This window comes from Salmo salar, chromosome 12 (genome assembly GCF_965601325.2).
Source record: "Salmo salar chromosome 12, fSalSal1, whole genome shotgun sequence".
NCBI lineage: Eukaryota > Metazoa > Chordata > Actinopteri > Salmoniformes > Salmonidae > Salmo > Salmo salar.
The window spans coordinates 70,839,120-70,847,172 of record NC_138302.1 but is presented as its reverse complement, the minus strand read 5'-3'; positions in this window follow the sequence as shown (position 1 = coordinate 70,847,172).

Genomic DNA, 8,053 nt, shown 5'->3' with positions numbered 1-8,053 from the left:
TTCAAAATGATTTCCTTGCAAATACTTATTTTGCTCTCAATACTTTTGGGTTGATGTTTTGCTTTCAATATCATTATTTTTTTTGCAATACTAAGCATGTCGTTCTCAACTTCAAAAGTTTTGCTTGACATTAATGGCACCAAAGTAACTCCATAGAATACCCTTTCTGCCTTAGCTGTTCAATATGTATTGCACAATGCTGCCTCTTGGGGGCGAGAGAGGGTAGCGTGGTGGTTCTGAGAAAAGTCAAAGGATGTCAGAGGAAATGTGCAATCACAACCGAAGAACAAAAAAATATTGTTTTAAAACTAGCTGTATATCTTCTTCAAATACAGGCCTCACCATACAGTATGTATTTGGACAGTGAAGCATTTTTTTTTTTTAAATTTGGCTCTATACTCCAGCAGTTTAGATTTTAGATCAAATCTTTCAGTAACACTGTCCAATAAGGTGCCTAAAGGATTTATGAAGGATTTATAATGACATTATTAATGGTTATTTAATCATTTAGAAATACATTATAAACCATTAATAAACTAGTTATAACACATTGATAAAATGTGTGATGGCCAGGCAGTGCTTGCCAAATAGCAACACTATTTACCTCCAGTTATTAACCATTTATAAATGAGCTTGCTAATGCTTATAACATGAACCCTTATGTATCATCATGCAACTTTTTTACAAAAGTTGCAGAATTGAACAATAGTTATTCTCACTTTCGGGTGTGAAGATGCATGCATTGTTGCTCAGTCCCAGGAACATAAATGTTTGGTTTTCAGACCAATTGTAAACTCCCATGAAATGTCTTGCCCCACATTTGAAACCCTGATGATGCATTGGAGCAATTATTTATCCTAGCAATTAAAGGGATAGTGCGAGATTTGGGCGATTAAGCCCATATTCTACTTACCCAAAGTCTGATGAACTCATGGATACCATTTTTATGTCTCTGAGTGCAGTTTGAAGGAAGTTGAAGGAGGTAGTTTTGTGAATCATTACTAACTAGCATTAGCTGGAAGTCTAATGGAACAGCTACAGTAGCATACTAATCTCAAGCCATATTATTTGGTATGGTACGCAGCTCATTGGTTTCTGAGAAATTCTACAGACTTTCTGTTGATCTAACCATCTGCTTCAATGCGCCTCAAATAAAGACAACCTGGAACGTGCCCATAGATTTGTGTTGAAACTGATGTCATGTGACACTGCGTCCTGAAGCATCAGGATGGTGGTAGCTAGCTACCTAGAACTAGTAGGAGAAGTGTGCCAAGGCCAGAAAGAAGATATTTGCTGTGGTGGTCCTTCGTAGACACATTTTGACATCAAACTTTGTCATCAAAGTCTCTGAATTTATGGTGCTTTGAAGACAACTGGGAACTCTGATGAAAAAAACAAGGTCGAATCATGATGACGTCAGTGATCTTCAGGTCAGAGCTCTAGAAAGAGGCCTGAGTTGCCGACTTGCAATTCTGAGTTGGATGACAGTTCGAAATGTATTTTCCCAGTCGGAGCAATTTTTTTCCAGAGTTCCCAATTGTCTTGAACTCACTGAAGTCAGATTTCCCAGTTCCGAGTTTCCAGTTGTTTTGAGCGCGGCAGAAGTCATGCTGGATTGACAGCATGGCCAACGTTGAATGTTTATCCTTTTAAGCTTGGAAAAGAGACCCTTAAACCCAGACTTGGGACCACACACCCACTCCACTGATTAGCAGGCTAATGATTGCTTTGCAATGCTTGCAGTTAGTCACTGATTCCTTAAAAAACACTCATTGTTGAATTTGCGATTTCCAACTTGTTGTGTAATGTCCAATGGCTGATGAGCACCGATACGTTTTATCTATAATTTCTCTTCATTATTTCTGTTCATATGACAAGGATTGAAAAGGATTTGCCAGTAGATTGTCGACTTGATTCATGATGATGACTGCTAGGTTTCTAGCTAAGATTTTGAAAGTATGATGTTGGCATGATCAGTCCAATCAAAGCATATGTGATTGTGATGTAATTTTATCTGTGGCCAATGACCTTCAGCCTTCTTGGATGGGCACTTCTAATGTAACTCTATGGCAGACCCAAGGGGCTTGAATTTCGAGCTCTACCTTTAGATTTTGCGGTGACATAGTGTCACCATTAGTGGCAGAACACTGAGCCAATTGCAACGCAACTAGAGAACATTACCAACCCCTATGTTTCGTATTTTCCATTGGTTGCCCCACCACCACAGAAAGCACTGAGCTAGGCTGAAACACCTGCATTTTGGAACTGCCTTACTCAAGAAAGACCAAGTTTGTATGCTGCTTTATTAACTCAATAATATTTTTTTGCAAACTGATATGTGACACGTATTGATGATGATAGTATTACCTAGTAGGGTAGTGTAGAGTGTCTATGCTCCCGACTGGCGCAGCCATCTAAGGCACTGAATCTTACTGCTAGAGGAGTCACTACAGGTTTGATTCCAGGCTGTATCACAAAATGGCTTAAGGACAACAAAGTCAAGGTATTGGAGTGGCTAGCACAAAGCCCTGACCTCAATCCCATAGAAAATTTGTGGGCAGAACTGAAAAAGGATGTGTGAGCAAGGGGGCCTACAAACCTGACTCAGTTACACCAGCTCTGTCAGGAGGAATGGGCCAAAATTCACCCAAGTTAAAGTTAAACAATTTAAAGGCAATGCTACCATATACTAATTGAGTGTATGTAAACTTCTGACCCACTGGGAATGTGATGAAAGAAATAAAAGCTGAAATAAATCGTTCTCTTGTCACGCTTGTGTGTAGGAACGGACCAAGGTGCAGCGTGCTAAGTGTTAATGATTACTTTATTCATAAACACACTCAAACAAAATAACAAAAGCGAAAACGAAAACGCACAGTTCCGTCAGGCACAGACACTAAACAGAAAACAACCTCCCACAAACACATGAAGAAAACAGGCTGCCTAAGTATGATTCCCAATCAGAGACAACGATAGACAGCTGCCTCTGATTGGGAACCACACTTGGCCCAAAAACAAAGAAACAGAAAACATAGATTTTCCCACCCGAGTCACACCCTGACCTAACCAAACATAGAGAATAATAAGGATCTTTATGGTCAGGGTGTGACATCTCTCTACTATTATTCTGACATTTCACATTCTTAAAATAAAGTGGTGATCCTAACTGACCTAAGACAGGGAATTTTTACCAGGATTAAATGTCAGGAATTGTGAAAAACTGAGTTTGAATGTATTTGGCTAAGGTGTATGTAAACTTCTGACTTCAACTGTTGTACCACATCTCGAAATGGATGGTGGCATATTGTTGTTTTGCCATGAGAATGTTGATGTTGGCTTGGTAGAAAAGTCACACCAGAATTCAACAGTCTTTTAGAGTTCAAGTTGTAAATTGGTAATGTCGTCAATCTCTATTCTTGTAATTTTAGGGGAGAAAGAAACAAAGAGACAATCCTGGTTTAACTGAATAGCTAGTGTACTCACCATAATAATTATAGACTACAGATTTAAATCACAGCAATTTCAAATGGTTGTCCCAATGTATCTTTATATAAAATAAAATGCTAGTCTTACTATGTATTACATGTTTAGGAAGGGATTATATGTCGTTATAAATGTTTGTAACTCATTAATGAGGCTCATGTGTCAAACTTTGTCCCACGAGCCCATGGTTTGAGTATAAAATGTATAATATATATCAATATTGAACAACATTGAAATGACTAAAACCAAATCCAAAGTGTGTAGTAATGATAATGGACCTACATTATGTCTCTTCACTCTATTCAGCTGGCTAAGAGTTACCGAAACGAAATCTAGACGGGTGCAGGCGTGCAACTTTCACTGGGGCAGGCTGTTACGCCCCCCCCCCCCCCCTACACATTATGAAATTGCATTTTTGTCTCCCCCAATTATATCAGTGCAATGACAAAACTGCAATGATAAAACTGGGGGGGGGGGACAATGCAATTTCAGGAAGTCTATGTGTGTGGGGGGGTCTAGCTTTCTGTTCTGAAAGGCTGGCTGGACTAGCACGAGAGAGTTAAAAAGATGCAGCTGCTGACAGTGTGTAAGTGTTGTGCTTTTTCTCCAAGTTGTAAAGCAAGCAGAGCAGCAACTGGCTATTCTTTAGTTGACCAGCCTGGTCTCATAGACGAACATATTAAACATAAATACGAGAAACTCAAATGAGTATGATATGTTACATTTGGTTAAATAAGACACATGGTCACTTCATGCAAAAACAAAAGCTTTTTAGCAACTTTTCATTTTTTATTTACAACTTTTTAGCTACTTTGCAACTACTTCAATTTGTGCATTGCAAATTCAAAAATATTACATTCAAAATTCCAGATCCTAATAGAAATGAAAAATGATGGAATGCAAATACAATTTCTGATGAAACCAGCGGCCAAATGTTTGAAGACCGACATTCTGATGTTTTTTCAGTGCAATGTGAGTTTTTATTATAGTCAGTATAGCAATGTAATGTTATTGATCTGTCCGTTATCCTAGCCAATTCCCTACTTTTCACACTGACACAGTAATAAACAGCTCGACAGGCTTGACTGTCATGGTTCACAGTCGGTACACAACACTATGCTCATCATTTCATAGCAGGATCAGATGGTGACAGGTGTCCCAGCAGGGTTAGAAAGCCAGGGAAGACCAGTCTACGGAGCTCAGGTGATATTAACAATATTAGTGAATGATACAAAGTTCCATCTTGAGTTGATCTTAAAGCTACATTCTGGGGTCTGGGAATAATGGTCAATTCAATTATTGAACCATTGATTCTATTATTGGATAATATATTGTATAAATGTACACCAAGATAATTCTTTGTCATGCCTCATCTTAGGAGGATCAGATGGGGACAGAGGTCTCAGCAGGTTCAGGCAGCCAGTCTGTGACGGAGCTGAGGTGAATTTTTGCAGATAAAACACTTTATTCTCTCTGTGCTGCAAACACTGGACAAGCCAGAGGCTTCACATATTGAAACTATTTTAAGGCAGTCTGATAAACCTCCAAAGTTGATTTCCAAACTGTATCAAGGGTTGATGGAGGCTTTTCCAGATGGAAGCTATTGATGATGATGAATCGATACAGATATGTTTGAATGCCCAGTCATGTTCAAATCATCTCAGACATAAATTGCTGCAGTTTAAGACCATCCATAGAACGTGCTATATGCCAGTGAAACTGAATAACATGTACTCAGAAATGTAATTTCTCTGCTGGAGGTGTAAAACACAAAAGGGGACATATTTTTATGTTATGGTCTTGTGAAGAAGGTTGGCTGAATTCCGGCAAAAAGTATGTTGCTTTATATTAGCATGTCTACAGATTCTCCCTTCTCACTGTTTTTGTTTGCTTGGAAATGTTGATACTGGAAAATGTGTAACCAAGCATTTTATAGCGTCTAAGAAATGCATTGCCATTAATGAGAAGATTGGTTATCCTCCCACAATGTCATAGTGGACGACAGAAATGTCAAGTTATGTATCACTAGATTTGATCTATTACAAGATTAAGGGTATACTGGGCAACTTTCATAAGGTCTGGATGACTTATATGAAATACAGTATGATTAGTCTGTACTGAAAACATGCCCACGTCAGAAGAGATATCTATTTAGGCAATTGCTAGTGCCCTGGGGGTCTGCTGTCCTGTGGGTTGTCACTCTGGCCTTGGCCTAACACACCCGCAACCAATAATGAATGTTTCACTAAGATCCTAAAGCTGAGTGGGGTGTGTTGGGTTGGGGCGCTACAGGGTGGAGGACCCCTAAGGACAGAACGGGGTGACCCAGCTATATTGTGTGCAAGTAAAAAGAGCTCTACAGTACTATTAGGCCTATTATATGAATTACGTGGACGATGTGCTGTTTCTGTGTGTTAAGTGCAAAATTTCAAAAGTGCAACTTCAATGGAAATGTCTATTGTATTATCTATACTTTTATTATTGTACTAGGTTTCCTATGGAAGATACTGTATACACTCCAATAAGTGCTCAAATCATCTATAAATGCTTTCCCAACATGTATAACTGCTGATAGAATACCTTATTTTAAAGTGGCAGACATATGAACATTTATAAATACATTATCATCATTTAAAACTGCTCAAAATTATACATTATTTTAAAGTAGCAGACCTATTAACATTTAATAATACGTTACCAATATTTTAACTGGCAAAAAACTGCTTAAATTCAACTCTAAATTCACAGACCATTATCAAATGAGTTAACATTTATAACTTCTGAAAAGACACCTTAAAATGCATTCACATTTTGGCATTTTAGTCGACGCTCTTATCCAGAGCGACTTACAGGAGCAATTACAGTTAGGTGCCTTGCTCAAGGACACTGGCAGATTTTTACACTAGTCGGCTCAGGGATTCGAACCTAAATTTGCAAAAATAAGTCTTCCATCCAACGCTATTGGAATTTTAAATGCATCCGTCCAGGGGTGCAAATTTGGTTTTCGAAGTGGGGGGAACATAACGGTGAATGTACACTAGATAGCGGTAAATTGCCACGTGCCGCTTAGGCCGCCCATTGCGACTCGCTTTAGGGCGTGCTGGCAGCATATAACAGCATGTTCGATTGTGCGTCAAGAATTCAGCATAGCAAGTTTGTATGAACTCATCATCAAGCTTCAAGTGGTATTTACAGTATGTATTCATTTGTGATGCTATCCTTGATATGATCCTGTTATTGTCACATCAACACATGAACATATGTGTGCCCATGCATCTATCAATCCAATATTATCATGATTTGTTATCAGGGATATTATACTTTAGTAATCCACAATGACCTGGTGATGTAAAAGTCTAATAATTACATTGTCCTCCATATTCCTACAGATACCTTGTAACTGGAGATTTCTTCAAAACGATTGCCTACAGTTAACGTGTAGGGCACTGCAAGGTTGGGTGACCTGGAGGGTTGGATGCGCCAGAGGAGGTTGGGTAACCTGACCTGGAGGAATTCAGGTGTGTGAAGACTTCCTGTGTCCTGCATAACTTCATGAGGATGGACACAAGGGGATCTGTAGCTCGCTGCCGTGCGCCAGAGGAGAAGTCTGCTGTTCTGCAGGATGTTTCAAGGATGGGGTCCAACCATGCAGCAAGAGAGGCAATCCGTGTGCGGGAGCTCTTCACCTCCTACTTCTTCGAAGAGGGCGCTGTTTCCTGGCAACACCATAGACTACACCATGCACAGCCAAAGGCTCTTTTTAGAGCCATTCACATTGCAATGAGTATTCTTCCATTTACTTAGCTATGTCAACTGCAGTTATTCAATTCCCAGTTTCTCTCCCTTTGATTTCTACTTCTCAGGTGAGGGTGCTGTTTAGGTAAGGGTGTGACGTCTGTACAACAACAGGCTATTTTAAATCACCCATATTGAAAAAATGTAGAACTATTAGACACCCTATAACGCACACCTACACACTCATGTATCAATCTGATTGATGGATTGTGTTGTGCAGGCTCAGGTGTATAACTGTGGCTCCTTCCACCTTCAAAGAATCGGCAAGAGGGCCAACCATGGAGAATAGTAAGACACTTCATTATTTCTATAACTGCGCTATATTGTTTGTCCTCGTGTGTCCGTTCATGTTTTTCTGCTTAAAGTACTCTGCAGCCACTTAGTGTGGTGTGGACACCAGATGAGGCCACACACACAGATTCCTGTTGAACAGTGTGTCTTTAACCTCTAGAGGACCCCTTCGAGATAAAATCCCGTTAACGGGATTGGTTGGACAACAACCAGTGAGATAGCACGGCGCGAAATTCCCCCAAAAATTAACGCGCCAATGTAAAAATTGGGTTTTTGGATATAAATATGAACTTGATCGAACAAAAAATGCATGTATTGTCTAACATGATGTCCTAGGAGTATCATCTGATGAAGATTGTCAAAGGTTAGTGCTTAATTTCAGCTGTATATCTGGTTTTGTGACGGCAATCCGTGCTTGGAAAATTGGTTTTTTTTTGTTGCTAATGTGCTATCCTAAAATAATCTAATGTTTTGCTTTCACCGT